Below are 24,247 nucleotides of genomic sequence, written 5' to 3' on the forward strand. Positions count from 1 at the left end.
AATCTCACTGATTCTGAGATGACATCATTAGTGATGTGAAACTCTTCCTTTAAGGTGAGCCAGTGTTACCAGTTCACGTAGCAATGAACAAGAGCTACAGGTTTTTATCTTTTTCCTCCCTTGAGTTTTCTTCAGAATTGTGTAGTTCCATAGCCCTCTCCTCTCTGTCATTCACTGTTTTATACTACTTAACCTAAAGCAAAACTATGAGGAATGAAAAGAACAAGAAATTTGGAATAGGTGCATGATTTATTTCTGAGTAACTGTTTATGTATATGTATGAATACCTCATGGGAAACTCTTAACCCTATGTAAGTCATTTCTTAATTACTAGAATTCATTGCAGAAGCAGCTAGCCTATATTTTTTGTTGTAAATTTCTGTGGTAGAAAGCACCTCTGCAGAATACTTTAACTGGTTGCCTAGAGAAAGGTTATGTAACAGGTTTGTGCTACTTTAGGAGAGTCAGATGTACACAAATACTTATGACCCATGTTAAGTAAGAGGGAAAAATAGCCACTGTGTGTAGCCACGTAGAATTACTGCCACAGTAATGCGTTACAGAGAAATTTGACTAGAATACCTGAAACAATGATGCTATGGGCCAAACACCATCTCTTTTATCTTTTATGACTTTACTGAGACTTTTTATTGAATAAGCGCCTTATTGTTGAACCTGGTAAATCACTGGTTATAATTACGCTGTATATAATAGGGGGGAGTAGCAGGACAGAAAACTTTCATTTATGTTTCCACACAGGAGGCCCACCCCTGTTGAAGTCAGCAGGAACTATACTTTCAAAAAGAGCCTTTCCTTTCAGAAAGGAAGAATTATGCCTCCAGGGTATAATAATATCTTACACAGATACCTGATAGGTCTTACTACACAGCTCAAATCTGCTACTACCTGTAAGTGATCTAGGTTCTTCATGGGACAAATCAGGCAAGAGCATTGTTTCTTTGTAAACCTATGAAAGGAGTTTGCAGTGAGCCTTGAAGCCAGTCAAGAGTTTCATCCCAACCCGAAGATGTCAAACAATTTTGAACGTTTAAGAATGATTTAAGTAATGTTGAGTAAAGCTTGACAATTTTGTCAAATGTTCACAGTTCTGATGCAAAATCAGGTGCAGTTTGCCAGTCAAGTTTCGTTTTGGGGTTAATGTCATTATTTGACATAAAAAGTGACATGGCTTCAATGTGCAGTTTCCATTTGCTTAAGTCTGTAGACAACCAGGTGACTGAGCAAAAACAGTAGACCAAACGATCACCGAAATGAAGCCTGACTTGAGAGTTGGGTAGCTTTATATTCTACAGCAATTACAATATATCAAAAAAAAATCAATTTATTCTTTCAAACAAGGAAAGAAAAGCGTATCTTAGAGCTTTTCTTGTACTGTCTTTATTTATGTCAGTGGTTTATATGTATGTGTGTGTATATACACATACATGTATATATATATACACCCACATATATATGTGTATTATTTTACTGCTTCTGCTATTCTTCATGGTTGCTTGACTAATTAAATCAAGTTCACCATGGGGGAAAGCTCTCAGTTTTTCTTCCTGTGTTCTGCATACCACATATTTGGATTCCCTAAACATCCTCACAAAGTCACCCTGGTGTAACTCCGCTTTGAGCTAGTTGGCATTGGAGGCAATCAGAAATGAAGGGCTGTTCTGGGGTGGTGGCACTGAGAACTGGAACTTTAAACTGTCTTTTCCCAGCTTATGTGGGTTGAGGATTTTAGCTCTCTGAATTGGTCAGACTTCTTATAGTATTGTAGAACATTACCAGCACAAAATAGCTTAATTCAGGAGATTCTGTCTATTACACACAAGTCATCTTGCTAGTTTTGGTAAATTAATCTTGTATCAGATGTAAAGGTTTAATTTTCACCAACAAATGTTCTTTCTAGGGCTTAACAGTAATCTTTGCCTGGTATAGGACAAATGTCACAGTGTGCAAAGGATTCTGAAATCAGTGCATGTCAATGAGAAGACAGCCTTTATTCTAGTTCTAAACCTACAGTCACCTCACAAGGAGACAGTAAAGTGAGAGTCCTTGCCTTTTTTAGAGACACCGAAATACCACTGCTGGTCTTTGGAGAGCTGGACCTGTACTGCACACCCAGATGCAGTGCACAGCCCTCGGCTGTAGATTTAGCATTAGAGTAACTCCAAAGTCACGGTGGGTTTTTTAAGGAAGCCAGTCAGGACCGAAAATGTTTTACCTGATCTGTACGTGTCCACGTGGACGCCTACGGTAGCTGGAATGATCCTGCCATCAGGGGAGATGTCTGCTGTTCCATGTATATTGCAGATGATTTCTCTCTGAAGTGGGTACTCTAAAGAGTGAAAAAAAAGGGAGAAGCAAGCTCGACAGAATTACAAACCTCAATCAGCATGATGTCATCATGCACATCTTAATTGCCTTTGATATCATATTTAAACATTTATAAAAGCAAATTGTTAACATTTCAGTTTAGTTACTATACGAGCGCCTACAACTGGCTCATGATTGTGCCTAATTAAACATTTCCAAACATTGAAATATCGGTGTATTTCAGTAGCTGCCATTTAATAAAACTGTGTCAAATGTATAGTCTTAAAATTTATTAGGCTTGAAGCATGTGCTTGGAGCCACCTTGTGGCCCAGAACTCCACTGCAGTAAGTGTGCTCCTACTGCAGCGCCCCTGCAGAATTTGCCCATGCCCATCGCGCCCTGTGCATCCTACCCTACCAAGGCAGCCAGCCCTCCGGAGTCCACGGCTGCTCTTTTCACTACCAAACTGCCAAACTATGGCTTAGCCTTTTCAGAACAGGTTATTCATAGCTGTACTTTCTGGATTACTCGCCTGCAATGAACAGAGACGTATTTTCAGCCTGCACACTTTTGCACCTAATAATAAGCATCACAGTGAGATTTGCTAAGTCTAAATAGTGAAATTCATATATGTTAATGAAACCGATTGGTGTTTGCAGTGCTGAAGTTTTAGTGCTCAGATATTATCTGGTGTATTTTGTTGTGCGGTTGCAGTTGGTAAAGGCATTAATGCTCCCATAATAAATCTGTGATAAATTCAAGTCTGTAACATTTCCAGTAAGTAGTATTCTTGTGCTGTATTTAATAGGAGACTGTGACTTAAAGTAGATGTCTGCTGTCTTTAGTTCTATGTAACACCTTATGGCAAGAATGGCCTCATTGACTTCAATGAAGCTATCGTGTAATTACTTTTTTTTGTTTGTTTTGATTGTAGCAGTAGTACAAACTTGCCAACAGTTGCCACAGTCACTTCAGATGACTCTTGACCCAAAAGGGAACACAACAAAACAGAACAATTAGACACATGAGGTAGATGGAAGAGCAAGCACAAATAACAGGAGTAAATGAAATGGCCACTTCTTGGGTTGGATTGAAGTTGCAAAAGGTGAACTCTCAGAATTTTGAATAGGGGTTGGCTGTTTAGTACTCAGTAACAGACCGTTTCTTCATATTTCACTTGGATTGTTTTGTAAGTAGTAGCTATTTCGTCTGATTTTTATGTAATAAGGAAGGTAGAATATTGAAGCTGTTCAGAGCATTGGGGGTGTTTTTATTCCATTTTACCAGAAATAGCCCCAGGAGCAACAAAATGGGATGAGATCCAGTAACTTTTTCGATCCTTACTCAACTTTTTTTCAGCTAAATCAGCTGAAGGAAGAAAACCAGGCATCATGTGAGCAGTTTCAGACACTGCTTTCCTCTTTCAGCTCGCCATTTGTTGCGTAGCCTTCGGAGTCGGACTCGGTAAGAGCAGGCTTGGATCGGCGTTCCCCGGGCTGGACGAGCGCTGGGTGCAAGTGACTGCGCTCAGCGCCGAACCAGTGCGTCGGGGCTTCCCAGGAGGGATCACGTCTTACTGCCGTTCTGAGGGCTTCCTCAGCCAGTGATCATGGCAGTGACATGTAGGAGGGGAAAGAGGCTTTTCTGCCAGATGACAGTGGCAACCCTTTTTAAGCTGTAGCACTGCAAATGGGATTTCTAAACCAGGGACAAGGAAACACTGACTGGAGACCTCATTGCTCTTTAAAATCTGTGATGTTATGAGGTCTGGTACAGTCACCCACGTTGCAGCAAAAGAAGCAATTTACCTCTCCCTCCTGCCTTATTGAATACTGAACTGTGCCGTCAATAACTGCAGGAGTGGAAGAGATGCTGTTATTTCCATGGCTAATCAGGAGATATTGACAATGTTTGGTCATGTATAGCACAGGTCAGAGGAGGGCAGAAACATCCTGATTAGTATCAATTTCTATGAAAGCCACTGAGTATAAACTACAATTAATTTGAACAGTTTATGCTATACATACCTTGTGACTGAGGTAGCAAAAACTTGTCCCAGAGTTCCCCAGTTTGAACCCTGTAATTCATGCTTCATAACACTTAATCATAAGTGTTGTTTAAATACAGAAGTCATGCTGTTTGGCCCATCTTGCAAGGTGTAGATTTCTGTCAAGAGAAGATATGTGGTTTAAATGATATCGTTTCCAACATATATTATAAAGGATATATTTTGCCAGGAGTCAAGAAGAGGAAGAACAGAATGGGAATCAAGGGATATTGCATTTTAGATGCCTAGAAAATGTACTAAAGATTTCATGATTTCCTACAAGGTAGCCTGGGAAAGCCAGAGAGACCTTGCTGCTTACTTTTATCTAAGCAGCAGTCTAACAACATTAGTATTTTATTTCTTTTTCTTTGCCTTCTATCTTATTCACTTTTTAAAAAGCAGCAGCTTTTTAAGTAGGCTAAGGAGTTGATTGTCTGTTTGTTTGTGTGTTCTGCTGCTAATTTTGCTGTGATTTCACAAAGTGAAAGCTTCTTCGTAATCAAAAGCAGTGGCTGAACCCAGCTTACAACATTAAGCAGACTGAATTGCAAGTTAGAATTATTAACAGATTTGATCAGCAGCCACTACTGTTCCCTAGCAGGGGAAGTACACGCCATTTATATAATAATTCTATAGTTTTGGGTGTCAGCAACTACGTGATTAGGCAAATCTAAATGCACCTCTATAAGTAAGGTAGAGATTGATTGCCATGCAGAAGTAGGAGGTATTACCTGCTGCGGATAATGATGAAGTAAAAATGATAGTCAGGTGATTTAAATTTAAATGGCACCACTGAGCTTGGTGCCATCCCAGTCTACAGCAACATGGGTGCTGGCCACATAATCAATATTGAGGCTTCATTTTATGAAACAACTGTGTCTCCTCTTAGAAGCAGAAATAAGCAATTCTGTTGCAGGACAGTTTTTTTTCTGGGAAAGCCCAAGGCAAGTATTAAATATTTATTTGGCTTTTTAAAAATATTTTGAAATTTTGTGTACTGATTTATAAATACCAGAATTAATGAGCAAGCCAGAGCAATATCAGTTCATACATGTTTTCCTTTCTACAACTGCAGACAGATTTTAATCAACTAGTTTTAGAGATTAAGATTGTATGCTGTTTCTTAGTAGAGAGAAAGCTCTTTAAAGTTATGCTATTCCGGTACTGCTATGTGAAAATATTATACTGTAAAACTACTATTGGCAAAAAGATCTCTTTCTGCTACACAAGTACATACAAAAGGATCCTCTTGTGGATTCAATCACAAATTATATGGTTTGGAAAAGGATATCAATTAAAATTAAATGAAATTGGAGGATTCCTACAGAATTCCGTAGTCATTAAAATTAATTCTGTGCATTCATCATAATTAGTGTTGTACCACAGGAGTAACAATCATTAGCTACTTATTGCTGACTTTTAGGAAAGAATATTACTCTGAATGTTTAGTCCTTGTGAACAAAATAGAACAGTATCTTTGATAGCGATTCAGCACAGAAATAAAAGAGACTTTCTGTTAAACTACCCAAGGCTTTTAGTGGAAGGCTTGACAAGTTTCATGCCTTAATTTGTTCTAGTGGGAATATTTAACTGAACTTCATTGGAACTGGGGTACAAGAAAGCAGTAGGTACTTATCAGAGCTGAGTTAGAGGTTCTTTCACTGGGCTGGCACTGTAAAGGTGCAAAGATATACAGTCTCTAAAATACTCAAGGATATTCTTTGGAAATGCATTTAATTAAACACACTGGATAATTCCTGCATCAGCAATAAAGCTCTATTTTTCCTCCGTTAGATTGCCTTTAGTGACTATTCTGAGATGGATTTTTTTTCACCTTTTCCACTGAAATTTTTATTTAAAACAGTAGTATTCAAAAAAAGGAGAGAGAAATGCTACTTTTACAGAAAGCTTGCAAATAAAAAATACTATCTTCAAGTGTCTATTTATAAAGGTATCGCTAGAATCTCTCTGTGGTTCTTCCCAGTGTTAAAGATAATGTATGAATGTGGTATGTAATCAGTTATGCCAGAGTTGTGTTGTATATAGCAAAAAAGAATATATAAACACATCAGACTACTTTGTAATTATTACAGTTCCTAAAAGAGTTTTAAAAACTTAAAAGAGCCATTTCTTAAGATCCTCAGTCTTCACATTTTGTCTTCCAGTCTTGGTGTTTTCTTAGTTAGTACTCATTAGAACTCATATTGTCTTGCCTTGTGTTCTGCTGGTAACGTACTTCGTATTTTCTAAAAACTGGACCTGAAATATTCATTATTTATTTATCTGTCAACATAAAAGGCTAACTGTAATAATAATAATGCAAATTGAAGTTTTTTAGGTGTTTGCAAAACTGCGGATCCCCATTTTGCCCAACAGTCCTGAAATTTGGACCTAATTTTTTTTGGATACGGGCATTTTGTCCAAATTTCCAATGTCTGGATGGAATAAATTTAATAAAGGAATTCTTGGAGTTAAGTGACAAGTTCAGTCACCCTTACTTCTTTGTCTTTTGTGATTTCCTGATTCTCTTTTTTCTTATCTCTTCTGATTTTTATCTTTTCTTCCTCTTACCCAATCCTTTTAGTTTCTCCTCCTACTTCAATGAATTATTCTTCTTCCCAGCCCTGTTTTATTGCTACAGAGAATCAAAACATACTTACTGGACTGCAGTATATGTCTTGATGGAGGAAGTGGATAAATTACCAGCTGATGTTTTAATACTGTTGTTAACATAGTGTTCTTCTGTAAATAGGAGCAATTCTTTTATGCACAAGAACTGGAATTGAGAGAAGTTTAGATTTACAGTGCTACAAAGGTATCAAATCATTCTAACATCAAATTAATCCAAAAATAACCGTAATTTCTCATTATTTCCATAGTATCTTTGACTTGTCCTCTTTTGTGACTCTCTGCCACTGTAAGCACCAGTTGAAAATCTAAGTCTAACTCCTGCCAGAGGCAGTGAAAAGGGGGCTCTTTAAACCTACGGTAACAAACCAAGAGCTCGGCAGCATAGTGGAGGAAACAACTTCTGATCAAGGGAATCAGGTCACGATTTGTTTTGTGCTTTCTGAGTCCGTGGATTGGGGCTGAAAATTCACATCAATCCTTTGGGTACTAGATACTTCAGATCCTAGCCCAGGAAACAGTATTTCAGTTCATTATTTACTTACTTTTAAAGGAAGCATCTGGATCTACCATGAGGTTAATATTTCATGGTATTTGTAAGTGGTTGTAGTATAGAGGTATAGATATTTATTTTTAATGAAAAGACATCAGCTGCAGTTTACCAGTGAATCTTCAGTGGTCTCTGAAGTGCTGGCAATGTTCCCACTTATTTATTCATTGTTGTGTTTTTATGATGTGTAATTTAAACATTGTGATAATCTGATTAGTGACCCTTTCAGAAAGGCATTAAGATTCTGTGTTTGTCAGGTTTAATACTTAAATTTCTACAGCTAGGTTGCTAGTCAAAGCGTAATCTCAGTTTACTGTAAGCTAGGAAAACAGTAATAGGAAGGTGTGTCAAATACTGTAGAACAATCATTTTTTTACCTGTAAAAGGTGTAGTTTTTTATCTGCAAGTACCAAACACTCACTTTAGATTTGAAAATCAAGCTATCTTGTTAAGATTCGTAGGTAAGCAGCACTGGATATTGGCTCACGATTTTGCTCTCAGTGAATGAGGGCACAATTGTTTTCTGCAGCTGTATGAGCTTATAGACCTGGCGGAAAGAGGAATTTGTAAGTTTGGTCTATCGGGAATTATTTGAGGGGAAAGTGCTGGAGCACTTAATCTTTGAAAATCGGACAACTGTGCTATTCCATCAGCAGTGTCTAGATAGACACTGTAGCAATGGTACTCCAAATTAGCCCAGTTTTGGTTTATATCCAATGCGCTTTCAAAAAGTCACACGCAGCAGGGTTTTTGAAAGAAAGTAACAGTTCACTGGCTTCAGTGCAAAAGGTATCAGTGGGGGAGCTGCCTCTTGCCTTTGTCCTCCAGCAGTAGGTCACAAGACAGGCACACATCTTTGCCTCAGACAGATGATGGAGCAAGGTGCACAGCACGAGTTTTGCTAGGGAAAAATCCATGTTTTCTAATCGTGGCATGGAGCCACAGCTTCTTTTAAGTTTTCCATGTCTTTCAAGGTCTCCACAGAGTCAGAGAGATGCTAAACTATTGCCAAGAGGGTAGAGAAGTGAGGCTGGAGCTTTGTGAGTCTTCCCTCTTCCCCAAAAATCTGTAGGGATTGGAACAGTTTGATTCATTGGCATCAAGCTTGAAACTTATGCACATATTAATATTTATTTCCTGCATTCCTTTTGGACAGAACTTTCCCTCCAGCGTCACATCGGAAAGGGACTTCCGTCAAGAGAGAGGAATCGCTGTAGCCCTTCTTGGAGTGCAGTCACACAATCACAGAAACAGGTCATTCAAGGCTTTTGTGAGACTTTCAAGGCGTTTCAAAATTCTCTACCAAGAGAGCAGGGAAAAATCAATAGTAAAAACTGTTTGTAAAATTGCAGTAATGAGAGAGGGGGGGAAAAAAAAAGACTAAGGGTCCGTCAGTGTAACTCCACTGACTTCAGTGAACTTGCTGATTCAGAGAAGCCAAGGGTTAGGTCTGTTATTTATACTTTGATGACCCGTACTTGCAGGACGATAGCTTTGCATGTACAGTTCTTAATCTGTGCCCAACTGCTTATGTGTGTCACAGGCTGTTTTCTCATCCATCAAGCTGCCGGTTTAATTTGTGGTTCTCAAAGTTTATTCTGAGCAGCCCCAAAAAGGCACCCTCATTGCACGTCTCGCAAAGCTTCTTCCTTTTTTTTTTTTTTTTATAGTCAGAAACTCCATTAAGGTAGATGTGAAGGCTGGACCAGTTGAAGAATTACAGAGACTGTAAAACTGTGATTAAAAAGAGTTTCTCACCAAATATCTGCCGTCTCAGTAAATCAAAGCACTTGTGGAGATAGTTCAAAGCTGACAAAATCCTGAGGGAATACTATCATATATAGTACTTTGCATATATATTTATCATTAAACTAAAAGCTCAGATTGCTGAATGAATTAAACCTTGCCTTACCTTATAGGAAAGTTATCTGTTATTTCATTTATTATTCTTTATTACACAATTTTAAATATATTTCTTGTGTGAATCTGAAGCAAAATCACTTTGGACATTACAGTGTCTGCCATAGTAGACACTGTAATAGCTACTCTCAAAAGTACACATTTTCTATTGACATCAACAGGGACCAAGGTTTTGCCTAAAATGAGCAGTGATGACTTGTAGTGTTGTTATTGACGTACAATTAAAAGCCTAAGCTCTTTGTTCTCCCCCAAAGATCTGTGTTCTCTCCCCTGTGCATCTGTCTTCTGGCAAATCAATTGCCTTTAGTGGTGCTGATGGTGCACGGTGGTGCTGATGAGTTCTGGTGGCCCTCTCCAGCTAGAAGTTTGAACTGTGCAACACAAAGAAAAATATCGCCTTATTTCCAAAGTGTTTACATATGCTAAGTGATCTGAGAGTTTTTTGCAAGTTAACGTTATGATTAACATATCATAGGGTACATCTAACATATGTAAAAACGTAAAGCACTCCCTATGTAAAATGCAGAGAAATTGGGAAATTCGTTGTCCTTTATAGATTTTCAGAAAGTCACTGCATAAACATTAATGTTTTGTTTATCAATTCCTGCATGTTTCAGAAAGGTAGTTGAAACGAGCAGGTTGAAAAGTCTCTGTCAAAACTGGAGAATGCAGCTTTTAAATTAAATCAGTTTATTCACTGAAGGGATCTCATTTCTATTTGCATTTTTCCTCCAAGGCCAAACAGCGGAAACATTTTGCTTTTCAGGAAAAAAGAAATTATTTTCCAAAGAAACAGAGGGTGTCTGATCAGCTGTACTAAAACAGTGACTTCTCTATGAACAGCCAGCTTCTTCCCAAGTTGGCACGTCTCGGCCTATATGCAGAGAATAGGGATAGCTTTGCTGCTTGCACAGCAGGTGACCTCACATCCCATGAAAGGGACATTCTAGTCAAACATTCAGCTTTCCTTTCCCTTTTCAACATCCCCCTGCCTTTGCTTCTGGAGCAAGTCAACTTTGCCTGCCAATAGCAAAGTAGATAGGAGGCTACCCCTGCAACAAATTTGTTTTAAGTCAAGGGGTAGTGGTAGAAACACTGAAGGCTATCATCAAATAAAGCGAATAACGCCCCACAGAGAGGTGGAGCTGCACAACCCTCATTTTACCTCAGCAAGACTGTGCAGCCAAATGTAAGGATCTCTTTGAAAATAAGAGGCAGAGTGGGAACTTAATGAGATGCTGCGATGATTTTATATTTCCTATAACATTTCCTGAGCAAAAAAAGGAGAAGTTCAGAAAATTTCAAAGTATTCATTTCAAGCTTGGGCAGAATTGGAAAATCTTAGGGATTAGGTACTGTGCTTTCAGCTCTAATTATATCACTAAAGCCTCTGAAAAAGAAAAGCCAGTGGTGTGATAAACAAAGGGGATCCCAGCAGGGGGTCTCAGAACAAAATCTTATTGTAACATCTACGTTTATTTTTAGCGGTTCTATTGGAGGGTTTTTTCATGATGAACACCTAGGGGAAAATCCTGAAAACAGGACATTAGAGTAATCTTTACTAGTGTATGTTACATACGTATATATGTAGGCACACCTGCTAGGACACAGAGTTGTTGAATAAAACAGTTGGTGCTGAGCACTTGGTGTCTGTACTGTGTGTATTTGGGGAGTTGCTCCAGACTAGCTCCAGTCTGGTCCGCTGAACTGAATGCCTGCTACGGGTTGGAGCGCGTTAGATGAGTTTCCAGTTTAGTTCCAGATTAGATGGCTCTTCCAGTTTAGTTTCATCCAAATAAAACTCATTTTCTGTGCTCTCAGACGCACTGTGACATCAACATGTCCTGTGTGGTAAATAGGAATGATCAGGAGATTCACTCCAAAAGCACACTACTGATTATAATACGCTAATGAAGACACTTCCTCAGACAGCAACTGCGATCCTGAGTCCAGTAAATGTTTGTGTATTGATCTGGGCTTTCAGGTTCCCAAACCTGAGAAATGATTCATTAGTCTACTGGAGTGCCTAGCAGGTTATTCACTGGAGCTGACCTGGACGCGTTTCAGACCCTTTTGTTTCGTCACAGGCTGAAACCATCCATCCTTTCACAAAAGCCACGCAAAGTATGAGGGGGGGGGGGGGGGTCCCTGACAGTCCAACCGCGCTGTTAGTCTAGTCACCAGGCTAACAGCTATTTTTCATTTATGTTATAGGTCCCTGCATCCCTTTCCACCTCCTGCATTTATCTATTGACCACATGAGAGAGTGTGAATACCAAAAATAGATGTCTGAGGCAGCTGGAGGGACTGTCTGAAGACTATAAAAAGGAAAACTTTCTCCATTTTCACATTTGTGCTTCTAGTGCTCTGTTTTCAGAGTGGTTCGCTTTTGAGAGGAGAATATCTCTATTAGTGAAGAAGAGCCAAAAATTGAGCTAGGAAATGGGAAATAGGTTCCAGTGCTATATATAGATTCATTCCCATTTTCCATCTAATATTATGCAAACATCTTGATCACTCTGTAGCATTGTAATTGCACCAAAAAGTTTAGTAACAACAGAGGAAAAAGTTGAAAAGTTCATTTAGAGCTCCTGTTGACAAACAAGTGTCTATCCCACTTCAAATTTAACTGCAGATGAGCAGGAACTATACAATCTAAGAAAAGCAAAGGAAACCCAGGCATACAAACAAAATGCTACTGGCTGAAATGGTGAATCAACTTCCATATGGTGCATCAATTTGCAATACATGTGCTGGCAGTAATCCATTGACTTAAGGGAAGCCAGTCTGGAAGATCCTACAGCATATTAATGTAGAACCAGTGCAATAGCTACAAATCATCAGGTCTTGAGTCTGGAAGGAAAGCAAATTTGCTGTATGCAACTGAAAACATTGGCCAAAACTGACACTGAACTAGGAAGAGAAGACAGTACAAATCTCTAGCATGAAAAACCTGAATAAATAAGCAGTACTGGATTTCAGTACCTTATCTCCTGTCAACTTTTGTGATCTCTTATTGACCACATCCTGACACAGGCTGGCCAGGAGCTGTCTGAAGTATGTGAGATCTCAAAGAGATGATAAACATCACATGGAAGTGGGCTGCAACAGGATAAGGCTGAGACTTTTGGTCATCTAGTAATCCAGAAAGTACTAAGAATCTTTTTTCTATGATGCACAGGCACTCTATCAGAATGAAATACACAATAACTAACAGGGTTCTCTCTTTCGCAAAAGCGAAAATCCCTTTGGTCTATGGAGAGATGAAAGTGACAGATGAAAAGCAGCTAAGGAGACAAGAGGGAATCTTCTTGAGAGCTTTAACTAAAGCCCTATGTTTCAACGTCCAAATCCCTGAGAGAAGACAGGAGAAAACGCTGCTCTAATGAGTTCTAACGCCAATAGGAAATAGCATCATCTATTGTGTCATGAAGCTACGTATGGAAGGTACAAACAACACCTTGCATTTTTAAGCTATGTGGATATAATCCACAGAGCCAAAATACATCCTTATTACTTCTTTTTATATGAGCTCTGCCCCTGGTGCCTTATGATTAATTAACAGCGAGGTATAAAAACATTGTCTGTCACGGCTACAGAAAGTAGCACAAACAAGTCTCATTACTCTGCTGCTTTATATCTAGTGTGGCTGCAAGAGTGGGTAAGCTTAGGAAATGCCTTTTCCATGCCCTGTTAGAAGTTACAGATTCTAATAAGCACAGTTTCAATATTTGTCCTGTGCATCTTGGCTCAGGGCTGTTAGCGTTTTTACAATACAGCTTCTTGCATATATTCATAACTTGACTCCTTGCTGAGACCCCTCAGATCTGGGTCCATGAATGAGTTCTTAAGACGGTGCTATGATTTAAAAAAAAGCCTTTGATTTTTCAAATAATAAGAAGTAAAAAAAGAAAAATACACTGAAGAGTTCTTTCTTTTCATGTTCCTGGAACTCAATAAGAAGGGAGGGGAGAGGTTATTTAGGCATTTTCTCCCTAGTATTCTTAACCTTTGCTACATTTGAAAATACACTAGCAAATACAGCAGTAAATAAAGCAGCCTACCTAAAATGCTTTCACAGCTACTAAAATATTTCTACTTTTTTGTTCCCTCCTACTCTAACCCACACACATTTTAATGATCTGCATTGCAAAGTCAGATGACATATAGCAGAAAATGATGGGCTTTTTATACCATTTTACAAGATCAATTGCACAGGACATTCTATGGAGCCAAAATTCTTCTGTAGCATATTTTTCCACTGTATAGAATAATCTTTATACATACGTATTACATTCTATGCTATGCAAGTTCACATTAAAATAGGTCTTAAATCTTCATCCATGTTTTTGCATGTCTGCCCTGTGGCAGATTGGAGATTATACAGCAGTTTATTTAAGCTAATAAATATAACATGAAAATACATAATACATTTTATTGCTAGCACTATTTATCAATTGTATTACAAAAAGTTCCTAGAGAAAGAAATTGAATTAGAGTGTTGCTATTTTATGTGCAGTTCATAGCAATAATAAGGAACAATCCTGGTCCAGGAAGTTTACATGTGCTTTGGAAGGTCAGAAAAAAAATGGGAAGAAGGACTGATTATACTGATTTCACGTACAAAGATGCAGAACTGAAAAGCATTCTTCATCTAAATCCTGTTGACTTTCAGAGAATTTGGACACCTACAGAAAAAAACTAGCCCAGAATGTTCACCCAGAAATCTGAGTCATTAATCTAAAGGATTATTTATGTCTTGTAGAAAATGAAATCCATATCCCAAACTTTGGAAGACTTCGATGACATTCACGGTGGTGTTCATATCACCTCAGTTTGTCATCTCAGAAGTTGTTGTGTAATGTAAACCGGCCATTTACAAGTGTATAGTCAGTGAAGAGAGAGCAGCAATTTTCAGAGGGGAAGTCATTCTGTCTCTTTTTAGTATATATTTTGTGATGGTTTAAATTGCTTTATGAAGTGCCCAGCTCTATGATATGGATGAGTATAACTCTATTTAGGAACATAAAATAAAGGCAAATCAAGAGAAGATAATTAGAATGCTTTAACACTTAAGTGCTCATGAAGATTCAAGGGCTGAGTAAATATTCTGGTCATTTCTAATTTTGTCATTTTGTTGTAATTTCTCCTATGCTTTCCTTAAGCTAGTTTGACAACATTTGTTAGTAATGCTTAAAAATATTCCTATTACGAAATACATTTAAAAATATGCGTTAGGTTTATTCAGTGAAATGTAAGTCATCCAAACCATAAGATCATGAAACTCTAATCACCTCTTTCTGATACAAGACATAAGCTACTCAATTCCCTGAATTTGGCACTCAGAGTCACATTGCATTTGGAAGATGTATTTCAAGCTGACTTACTTACAACCTTTTAAGAGAGTATGCAGTCAAGCCTACAGACCTCCGCTGTAGCACAGATTTTAACAGTTATTTAAATTCATAATGCATGACAGATGTCAGGCATTATTAGCTAGTGTACAAGTAGGTTAGTTCACAAGTTAAAGGTCAGTGGTAAGCTAAAGAATAGAGATGTAGGTAAGTCACTTAAATGATTTGAGAATCTCTTTTCAAAAGCTGGACGCTACCTAATCTAAGAACACCTTTGTACAGTAAAAGGAGACAGGATTTTAAAAAAGGGCTAAAATTCTTTTTTAAAGCATGTGTTTTTTGGCATCAGCTAATCACTCCTCTGGTAAGGGCACCATTGCAGTTTTAGACCTTAGGCAATCACTGTTTCTCATAACTGACTGCTAAAACCACAGCCCTGCTTCTCACCAGGACCTCCAGATTGCTTCAAAAGAACATAAACTTCTATTTAGAAGCTCTCTCTTTTGAAATCAATGCAGCACAAACATGCAATGACGCTAGGCAGACTTTTCCAGGCAGTTATTACTCATTTGGAATATGTTATTTTAGGATCCTTAAATTAGAAGGAAAAATAAAAGGTAAAAACCTATCTCTCTTTCTAACACTGCCTCCCTCCTTGTCCTCTTCTCCAAGGATTTCAACTCCCCCTCTGCATGTCCAAGAAGTTTGTAACCTAGTTTCCTGACATATTATTCCTTCGTTTTGAGTTGCAATCATGCTGCTTTTGAGGTTCTGTTTTCCTTGGCTGACAAAGGCTAAAAATTAATATCTGGTCACTGGTCTTCCACCAGTGCATCTGAGGTAATTCTATTCATGTGCCTTGAAAAGCCCTTCCTTCCAACCTGGCAATGGCTAGAGATTACCTAATTCCCTTCAATTCTGCTTTTCTGAAATAGAAATTTTCCCTTAGTCCTGACAGCACCAAAGTAAATGGGTAAAATGAGCCAGTGCAGCAACTGACAATGCAAAGATGAAAAGGTAAAATTAGTCATATCTATTTTTCACAAGAGTAATACTAAAAGTTACTACACTGTCCCACAGCCTCTCAAAACAATGCCACTGGCTTAAAAATAATATGATTTTTTAACGTAGCAGCTTGGATTCTTTTGTATTCACAGCACAGGCATGTAGAGTCTGCACTACTGTGGAGTAGTCCAGTATGGTCCAGGGGGCGTGAGGAGGGACTTTGGAGGAGGACAAGAGAAAGGAAAGTAACCTTGATCCTGGAATATTAATTCCTGAACCATAACGCTCACCAACTGGCTATGAATAAAAGAGAAAATTTTCTGGTGACCTGTGTTGGGGCTCTGAGCACGTCCTCCCCCTTCCTGGGGGCTTGGCTCAGGGTCAGTTTTAGGACAGCACAGCTGAGGGCTGCCCCTTCCCGCTGTTGGCCGTGGGGGAGAGCTCCGGGACAGCAGCGCTGCACCAGCCCCTGCCGCTCGGAGCTGCTTTGGGCTGAGGTTTGGGCTTTGGTCCAGCCCAAGGTACAGCTGCTCAGCTGCCCTGCAGCCTGTGCCTGGCCGTGGGCCCGCTGATCCCCACCCAGACCCCGACCCGCAGGCTGACTGCCTGCCTAATGCCCTGCTGGTCTGGGGCTGCCCCCCGACCTGCCCGGCTCCCTTGCTAGGCCCTCATTGCGCCCTGGCAAAATGCATTTCCAGCGCCAAAACAGCTTGGCTTGCAAAAGACAAGAACGTATCGTGCAAAAACATTATTAAGGATGTAACTCTGAAGAAAAATAGTTGTACTCTACCCCTAACTATGTATAATCTTTTAGCTCTGATAAATCATTGTGGAAACTAGCATTAAAAAACCCTACAGTATTACCAGAATTACATACTGAGCTGTCTAAATGTTGTGCTCAGAATGGGTTCTTCCTGAAGCGCTAGCTCCTCACAGATTCTCTTCTGCAGCAATAGCTCGTGTCTACCAGGTTACGAAAATCAGCGGTCCTCCACACGTGAGTTTCTGTTCTGTTCACCCCTGCCCCATCAGGGAGAGAGACAGCGTCAGAAAATATTGGGATCCTGCAAAAATGCACATGGGCCATGAATTATTGAAGATAAATATTAATATCCGCAGACTGAAGGATACGTGTTGAGGCCAGGTCTCATTATTTTTCAGACTCTTTTGTAACTTGACGCATTGCTCTTTGCATGTGAAATTATATTCATATAATCTACATTACAATCAACTAAATATTATTTTGGCAAATCTAAATGTTGACTCACTTTTGTTGATGCTTCATCTTGACAGAATCCACTCTAGCAGGCATCATTATTTTTCCTGATGGTCCGCACATGGGTTTTGAACATCCCTAAAGTTTTAGACACAGGAGATTTGAAAAACATTACATTTGGATGATTTAAATTTGAAAGGTAAAAACAAATGAAAGATTAGTCAAAGAAACACGACAGTCAGTCTACATTCTTTTTTTGGAGTGCAGTAATGCTATTGTAGTGATAGACACCTGAGGACAGTGAGAAGATAAAAGGAATTTAGAAAGAGGGAGTCACAGGATGTCAGGAGGTGGTAAGGCTGAGTGATAGCACAGTTGTTAATAGTGACATTAAAGCTTTTTGCTTTGTCATATACAGCTCTGGAAGCAAGACTATGTGACAGTTTCCCAAGGCAGTCTTCATGGCTTTTCGTGGAGAAATAACCCTCTTAGAAAAATTACCATGACTCTAGGCTTATGCTTTTGGCAGAGATACCAAAAAAATAAATTTTTGAAAGGGATTAAATTATGTAGGTATTTCATCAACAGGTATAAAAATACATTGTTAAGTACCATATGTGTTGATACGGCAGAGCAGGGAAGTTGTCATATATGAATACACATTAGTATCAGACTCTGATCTTCAAATGACATTATAACCTCTATTTTCAAGAATACGTCCTACATTATATGTGAAAATGCAGTTGCCTGGAATTTTAATTAACCGACTGCACAAATTATTCCATGAACAACATCTCCTAAAACAATAGCTTTTTTACAAAAAGGGCTGAGATAGAAGAAGTTGTTTATCCTGGACTGTGGAAGTCCTCAGATTCCACAGCTTAACACATAACAAGCTGGAGGCAGCTGCAACCCATGTTTCTAGAGTGTAATAATCTGAAATAGGAAGAGATTAGTTATGTTTTTCATCAGAAAATAGAAACCTAAACATTTTTTTTCAAAGGAAGACATTTTCAAAAATCAGAGTTAATAGAGGCTTTTCATGTACTATATTTTAAAAGTGAAGATTCATATAGGATTTCCAGCTGAAATTTTCCTGTTCCATGACTGATAGTCGAGAAGTCTCCAGAATCCAGATTTGAATGGCACTTGATGCACAGAATTAGTCTGGAAGCCCTAAGAAATACCAAGATTTTCAAGTTCCTGCCTTCCAAAAAGTCTAGAAATCCTTCTAAATTTCTCCCTCACACTCAGGTCCAAAGACGACCACATGATGTGGCCACCACAGACCTGTGAATCACAAGTCCACCTCTCTAAAGCAACTAGCATAGAAAGCCTGTTCCAAAATTGTCCCAAAATTGTCTCAGAAGACAAGCCAATCTAAGACTGCACTGTTACCAGCAGGGACCACCCCATCCTTCCTCTTAATCTTAGTTCCGTATAACTACATGTCCAGTCATTTCACTACTGAAATTTAATTTTTGGAGAGACATTTTCAGTCTGAAGGTTCATTGTGGAACTGCATGAATACTAATGTTTGCTCAGAGAAGCAGGAGGGAGGTCACAGCTGGAGGAAGGGAAGAAATTAGATAGCCCCTTAAAATGGTGAAGCCGACTATGAAACTGCACCCTAATAGTCTCCGAAACTCCTTTACTCTGTAAAGCTTTGAATTATTTTGCATTATACATAGCAATTTGATATCCCCAGAAAATTTCATTTGAATAATTTTTAAAAAACAAGAGATTTTAACATGGAGAGTCAGTCATTACAGCTTTCATTAAAGTGATGGTAAGATAGCCTGCCTTGTAATTTACTTCATTTTGGAACCAACCATAAAACACACAGCTGCAAATTCCAATTCAGGAAGCATTTGACTTTTTATGTAGTTTGAATACTGTAGGAAAATGTTATGAAAATGGATAATGTTTAATGGACGTACTGGGTGGTCTTGTTTGCACAACTGTGTAGATTCCTTTTTAGATGATCAAAATAAATATATACAGTGACCAATATCATTTGTTGAAGCATAGTCAAAAGTCAAAATAAATTTTGAAGCTGCCTCCCAGCCTGTCCTTTGCTATGGATAGAAGAAAAATACAGCAATCTGCCACAGCATGGTCAGCATTTCTCTACTCTGAAAACCGCTTTGAACTATCAGTTTCCCTCCACCAAAAATTTTTTAAAATTAACTTTTCTTTGTAATGTAGTTAATATAAGCACAAAATGCTTTATCCCTTGCTTGGCTAACTTTGATGTTGTTTTCTGGATTTTCTTAAGTATCTCTTCATTATAAAATGATAAATTTATTAACTTACCTGCTTTCTGTCATGAATCATCTGTCATGAACAAATGAACAAATTCAACGCCATGGTGTTCCAGACTGGTCCACTCTGTTGTTCAAATGAAAGTAAATAAACTTATTTGACCAAGCTAGCCCTCAATAATGGCATTACTGTGCTTAGGTCCCAAAAAATGAAATTAATTTTTGAGTTACTGAAATTCAATGCTTTTCAAATCTACAAAGTTACCTCTGTAATTAACGCAACTATTGTGGATGAATAAAGCTAAAATGTGTGTACAGCCTTTGACTTTGAGATGTAAAAGGTTCTTTTTAGTAATTCTGAAATGGAAAAGGAATCCACCAGCCAAAGTTCACTGGTTAAATTCCAGAAGAGTAGGTTGTATTCTGTATATTGATCTAGCATAATACGCAAGAGCAGAACCATATATAATTTAATTCATTTATAATAACCGGAATTTTATTCAGATTATTACAGGTTCAAAGCAATATTATTATATGCACAAATTAACACAGATTCAGATTATAGATTTAGTCTCTTGTAATCTCTTGCAATCTCTCGTAATCCTTGTCAAGTGGTCAGATATCAGACTATAAAAGACATGAAATGAGACCCAAAACAAGAAAAGATAAGTTTATCATTACGGAAACTAAATCAAAAACAGACTGCAGCAAATCTGACTACAGCCTTTCTGGATTGCTACAGTATAGCATCAATACACAAGATTATTAAAAAGGTGAATGAAGACGCTTTTGGTGTCTTCATATGGGAATTCATTGTAAGGTTTTGACAATGGCAGACAAATTACCCTAACATTATGTTTAAAGTTTAGCCAAGTCCTTGAAATGTGTGATCTATGGTAATTATCCTGACATTTATCTGTTCCCATTTTGAAAAATTCCTCTAAACCTTCTGATGCTTTCTGTGGAAATCAATGATCTAGCTCTGTTAAGATTTTCTTGTAACATGCACTAGGACACTAGATATAGATCTCCTGGGATCACGATAGATGTTTTATAGCATCTGTTTCTAAGTTGCAGATAGCTTTGAGAAGTGGCAGGAATGTGGAACTTTTTGGGGTCTAAGCAGGGTGAAGAGATTCTCTAACCACTGAAGTCAAACCTGTTGTATGCAGTTTCTGGTACACATACACAAATAACCAAAGCAGGTAGGAATGAAGAGGCAGGGAATATCCAACATCCTGTTAGGAGCATGAGCTTTTTAGCCTGGTGCTAGTAGAGGTTAGATACAAATTCTTGTCCTTCTTCATGGGAAGCAGTGGAAGAGGTTGTGCCTCAGATGATGTTTTTTGAGGCCCAAAATTTCCTCGTGCTGATCTTTTACCAGCACAAGTTGTGTATTGCCATGCTCTGGCAATCTCAGCCTTACGTCCCCAAGAACTACAGGTTTGCTAGGAATTGCGCACCTGTAACTGAAAGCAGAGCGAGTTCTACTCATTAGTTCTGTTATTTCCTTAGATTTCCCTGGCAATTCTTTCAATTCTTCAGTACATCCTTCTTAGTTCCTTTCCCTCTTTGAATTCCACTCTGGATCAGTACTTGATTTACTAGGAAAATTTTGACTTAGCCTCTCACAGAACAAATCAATTATTCAAAATCAGACTTCTGTCTTGATTCCTTGCTTATTCATCCATGACTTCTTCCTATTTGAGTTTCCATTAATCTGGCAATAGCTCTTGATGTATTCCCTTGCTAGTTCTTGTACTTTCTCATTTCAGAGACCATACACTGATTTGGCATGTAGTCTCTGCTTTTCTTCAGAAACAGTCTAGTCATCATTGTTTATTCATTCAGATGTTGTCTTGATGTCTCCAACCTAATTTCTTGCATGCTGCTTTGTTTTGCCAAAGTCCCTTCTGGAGGATCCCAACCTACAATGTGAATTTTAAGATGTGAAAATACTGACAACCATTCTGTCTTCATCTGTCCCAGTATCTTCAACTTGATCCTTATGCTTTGCAACTCAGTAGAAATCTGTATTTAAATATATATCTTAATGCACTTCAATGCCTTGGAATAAACTTTACAGGCTTTTTGTTTTGTACTTCTGTCTTTCAGACTAACTTGTCAGTTCAGCCACAGAGGCTGTCCGCAGCTATGTAAAGCAAATGCATTTTGTGAATTAATACTTACACAGCCAGTCGGATGTGCATTTTCATGAAAGGGGTCTCTTGCTAAATACAAAGTGTCATGTCTCTCACCTATTTGTATGTTAAAGTTTTCCTCAACAAAAGAACTAAAGCCTCAAAGAATGACCTTTACTTGCCCATCTAAGCTCATCAGTTTTAATTAAGAAACCCAGCAATACCCTTCAACAGGATAACTGTGTTGTTAACCTCACATATAAATCTCTAGTGTAAAAATTAGGCATATGGAGTGAATGCTATTGCAGGTGTCAGTTTCCATCCTGCAGCACTTTTTTAGGCTAACAAGAAGAAACAGAGGAATAGTTTGTAAATGCAGGAGGTGTCATCCTGAGTTCTGGCTTGAATTCAAATCAAGGCCACTGCAAAAATCTGTGACAGAAATATCTCATATTACTTGCTTACCTTGGCAAAGATCTGAATATTGACTAGAGTGGGCTCATAAATGCTATCTGTTCTTGGGCTGTAAAAAGCCTGTGATTGAAATGTCATGGCAGTATATGGGTCTCAGCTTCCATCTCCTGGTACATATTCTGGGGTACATGGATCAATCTTTGATGAAAGAAGGCAGAGTATGCTTTCCTAGGGAAACACACTGTCCTGAGAAAAGGAATCTAGAAGCAAATGTGCCTCCTGTCCTGAGAAAAGGAATCTAGAAGCAAATGTGCCTCCTAAAAACAATGTAAAAATGTTGAAGGCTTCTGACTTTTGATGTTTCTGCCCTGCAATAACTAGACTTGCTAGTAGGAGGCATCTTGAAATATACATTACTGCTTCTCAACATGCAGTCCACCAAGGTCATTATAAATGAGGTAAAGCACAGGCTGTGCAGTCAAGGAGTCACTACATTCATAAATGCTATCAGCTTGAGAACTATTACTTTCTCAATGGCTTTTTGAGATTTACGTCAGGAAAACAGAAGTTCATTAGTAGATGTCAAGTTGCTGTCCCTTACCGTCATGGTTTATGACTTATTTTCAGACAGGCTAGGAAGATGCAAAAGTAGCTTTAAATCATAGGCATTTTCCAGTGCTAGGTCTGGTCAGGAACCTGTCTGATTCTTTTTGGTAATTAAAATAAATTTTTAAAAGTTTAAAAATTCACCTTAAAACTGGCTGACGACTGTTCTTCCTGAAAGGCTATACTGTCAGCCAGGAACTGGCAGAATGCAAGGTGGATACATCGTGCAGAACAATATCATAGGAACTACTATCATAGAAGATTCCCCTACTTTTCAAAGTGTGTCTGGATAATCTTCTTCTACTGCCCAGTATTCATTCAATGATTTCCATATCCTTGCCTGTGCCTTTCCTTCTCGTCCAAAATGATTTGCCTATCCTTTGGAATGAGGTTTGGAAATCATTCCAGAAGTGGTATTTCCAATTACAGGAATGCCATTTTCAGTGGCATAGATTGCTGCAATCATTTCTTTTGCCAGCCCTTCTTCCTAGGCAGACTCTAAGGTATTTAGTTTTAGTGTATAAAATCTTAATGACTTAGCTAAGGAGCATTGAATAAACCTTAGCTACAGAGCGACTCAAAGCTGATGCCCAGTTTCATTGCTTTTCACAGTAGAATTGACTAAACTTTCTCTTTTGATCCTGGAAACAAGAGCAGCACTCTGTCTTCCCTAGTTGAACCACTCAAATCAGTACGATAGTAATTTTAGTGATCAGCGTTTTCTTCTCACGTTCCACGGAATGCAGCCTTCCATAAACAGTGATGCAATGCGGAGAACTCCTAGAGGATTAGACTGATTCCTTGTTTTTCTGTAAGTATACACAAACCCCTGCACCATTTAGCTCATTCAAAGCAAGTTCCATTGGGTTCTACAGAGAACTTGGGCACCACCTGCAAACGCAGCTGATTGCGCTTTGCTCGTGTAGATTTGCTGAACACTACTTTCAGACAGCAGACTTAATCAGGGAAAAGAAATTACTCTGGAATTAGCTTCACAGGAAAAGCTGGGTCAAGATTTCATCAATTTTATTGTTTAAGAAAGTTCATAAATGTATCATTTTTCCCTAGCTGACACATCTCTCAGAGTCATATTAATAGTAATGGTGCAGGTTAAATTATTAATAGCTTTATAAGGTAGGCAGGCTTATTGCAATGTGAAATCAGTAAAATAGGTCAGTTACGGCATCTATAGAGTCATCTATTATAATGCAGTAGGTAACCTTCAGATAGATACCCAAGTGTCTTTGATTAAGAGCTTCTCTGTTGTCACTTGTGATAAATGCTGGGGTGTTAATATCAACAAGCTTGTTATTGAAGAGAATATATTCCAAAATAGGAGTTGGATGGTAGCTAGAGAGAGAACACTTTAAGGTTTCAGAAAGAAAAAATTATTTGTCCACAAGAGGGAAGAAAAGAAAGTTAGCTGTAGTAATCCCATTATAAGAAGGTTTTAAACGTAGCACAAGAAAAAAAAATGCATTCATTCTAGGCCTACTAAGTTAAGCAAAGAATGTAACAGGAAAATGGATTTAATATTTGAAGTCTGGAGAGTTCCAGCAGCCCATGAGATAAATAGGGACCCAATTTATTAAAAAAGATATCCTGTTACAACTAGGACATTTCTTCATTATAATTTTGAGTGGTAAGTGTCTGTAGCATTAATTACTGCAACAGGATGTTATTTACCAAACGTTCCTAATCTTTTAAACAGGTCTGTCTGGGCACATCTGGAAAAGTTCCACAAACTGATAGCTGATTTCTCTTTTATTCCAGAAA

At 38.4% G+C, this 24,247-nt stretch overlaps 1 protein-coding gene across 4 annotated transcripts in view; it reads right to left on the bottom strand.

The window, feature by feature from the left end:
• The window catches only part of PLPP4 (phospholipid phosphatase 4), a 109,943-nt gene that overhangs the window by 79,660 nt on the left and 6,036 nt on the right, over positions 1-24,247 (bottom strand). Inside the window, exons 2-8 of one of the 4 annotated variants that reach the window (XM_068951565.1) lie at positions 20,470-21,238; positions 19,363-19,437; positions 17,099-17,184; positions 7,973-8,617; positions 7,034-7,149; positions 4,354-4,492; positions 2,234-2,347 (exon numbers count right to left, since the gene is read on the bottom strand). The gene's annotated coding sequence lies outside the window, so the exon portion shown is untranslated. Of the gene's footprint in view, positions 1-2,233; positions 2,348-4,353; positions 4,493-7,033; positions 7,150-7,972; positions 8,618-11,068; positions 11,316-17,098; positions 17,185-19,362; positions 19,438-20,469; positions 21,239-24,247 lie in introns of all 4 variants that reach the window. The other 3 variants (XM_068951564.1, XM_068951563.1, XM_009689357.2) reach the window with 3 other exon arrangements.

Source organism: Struthio camelus, chromosome 7, assembly GCF_040807025.1.
Source record: "Struthio camelus isolate bStrCam1 chromosome 7, bStrCam1.hap1, whole genome shotgun sequence".
Lineage (NCBI taxonomy): Eukaryota > Metazoa > Chordata > Aves > Struthioniformes > Struthionidae > Struthio > Struthio camelus.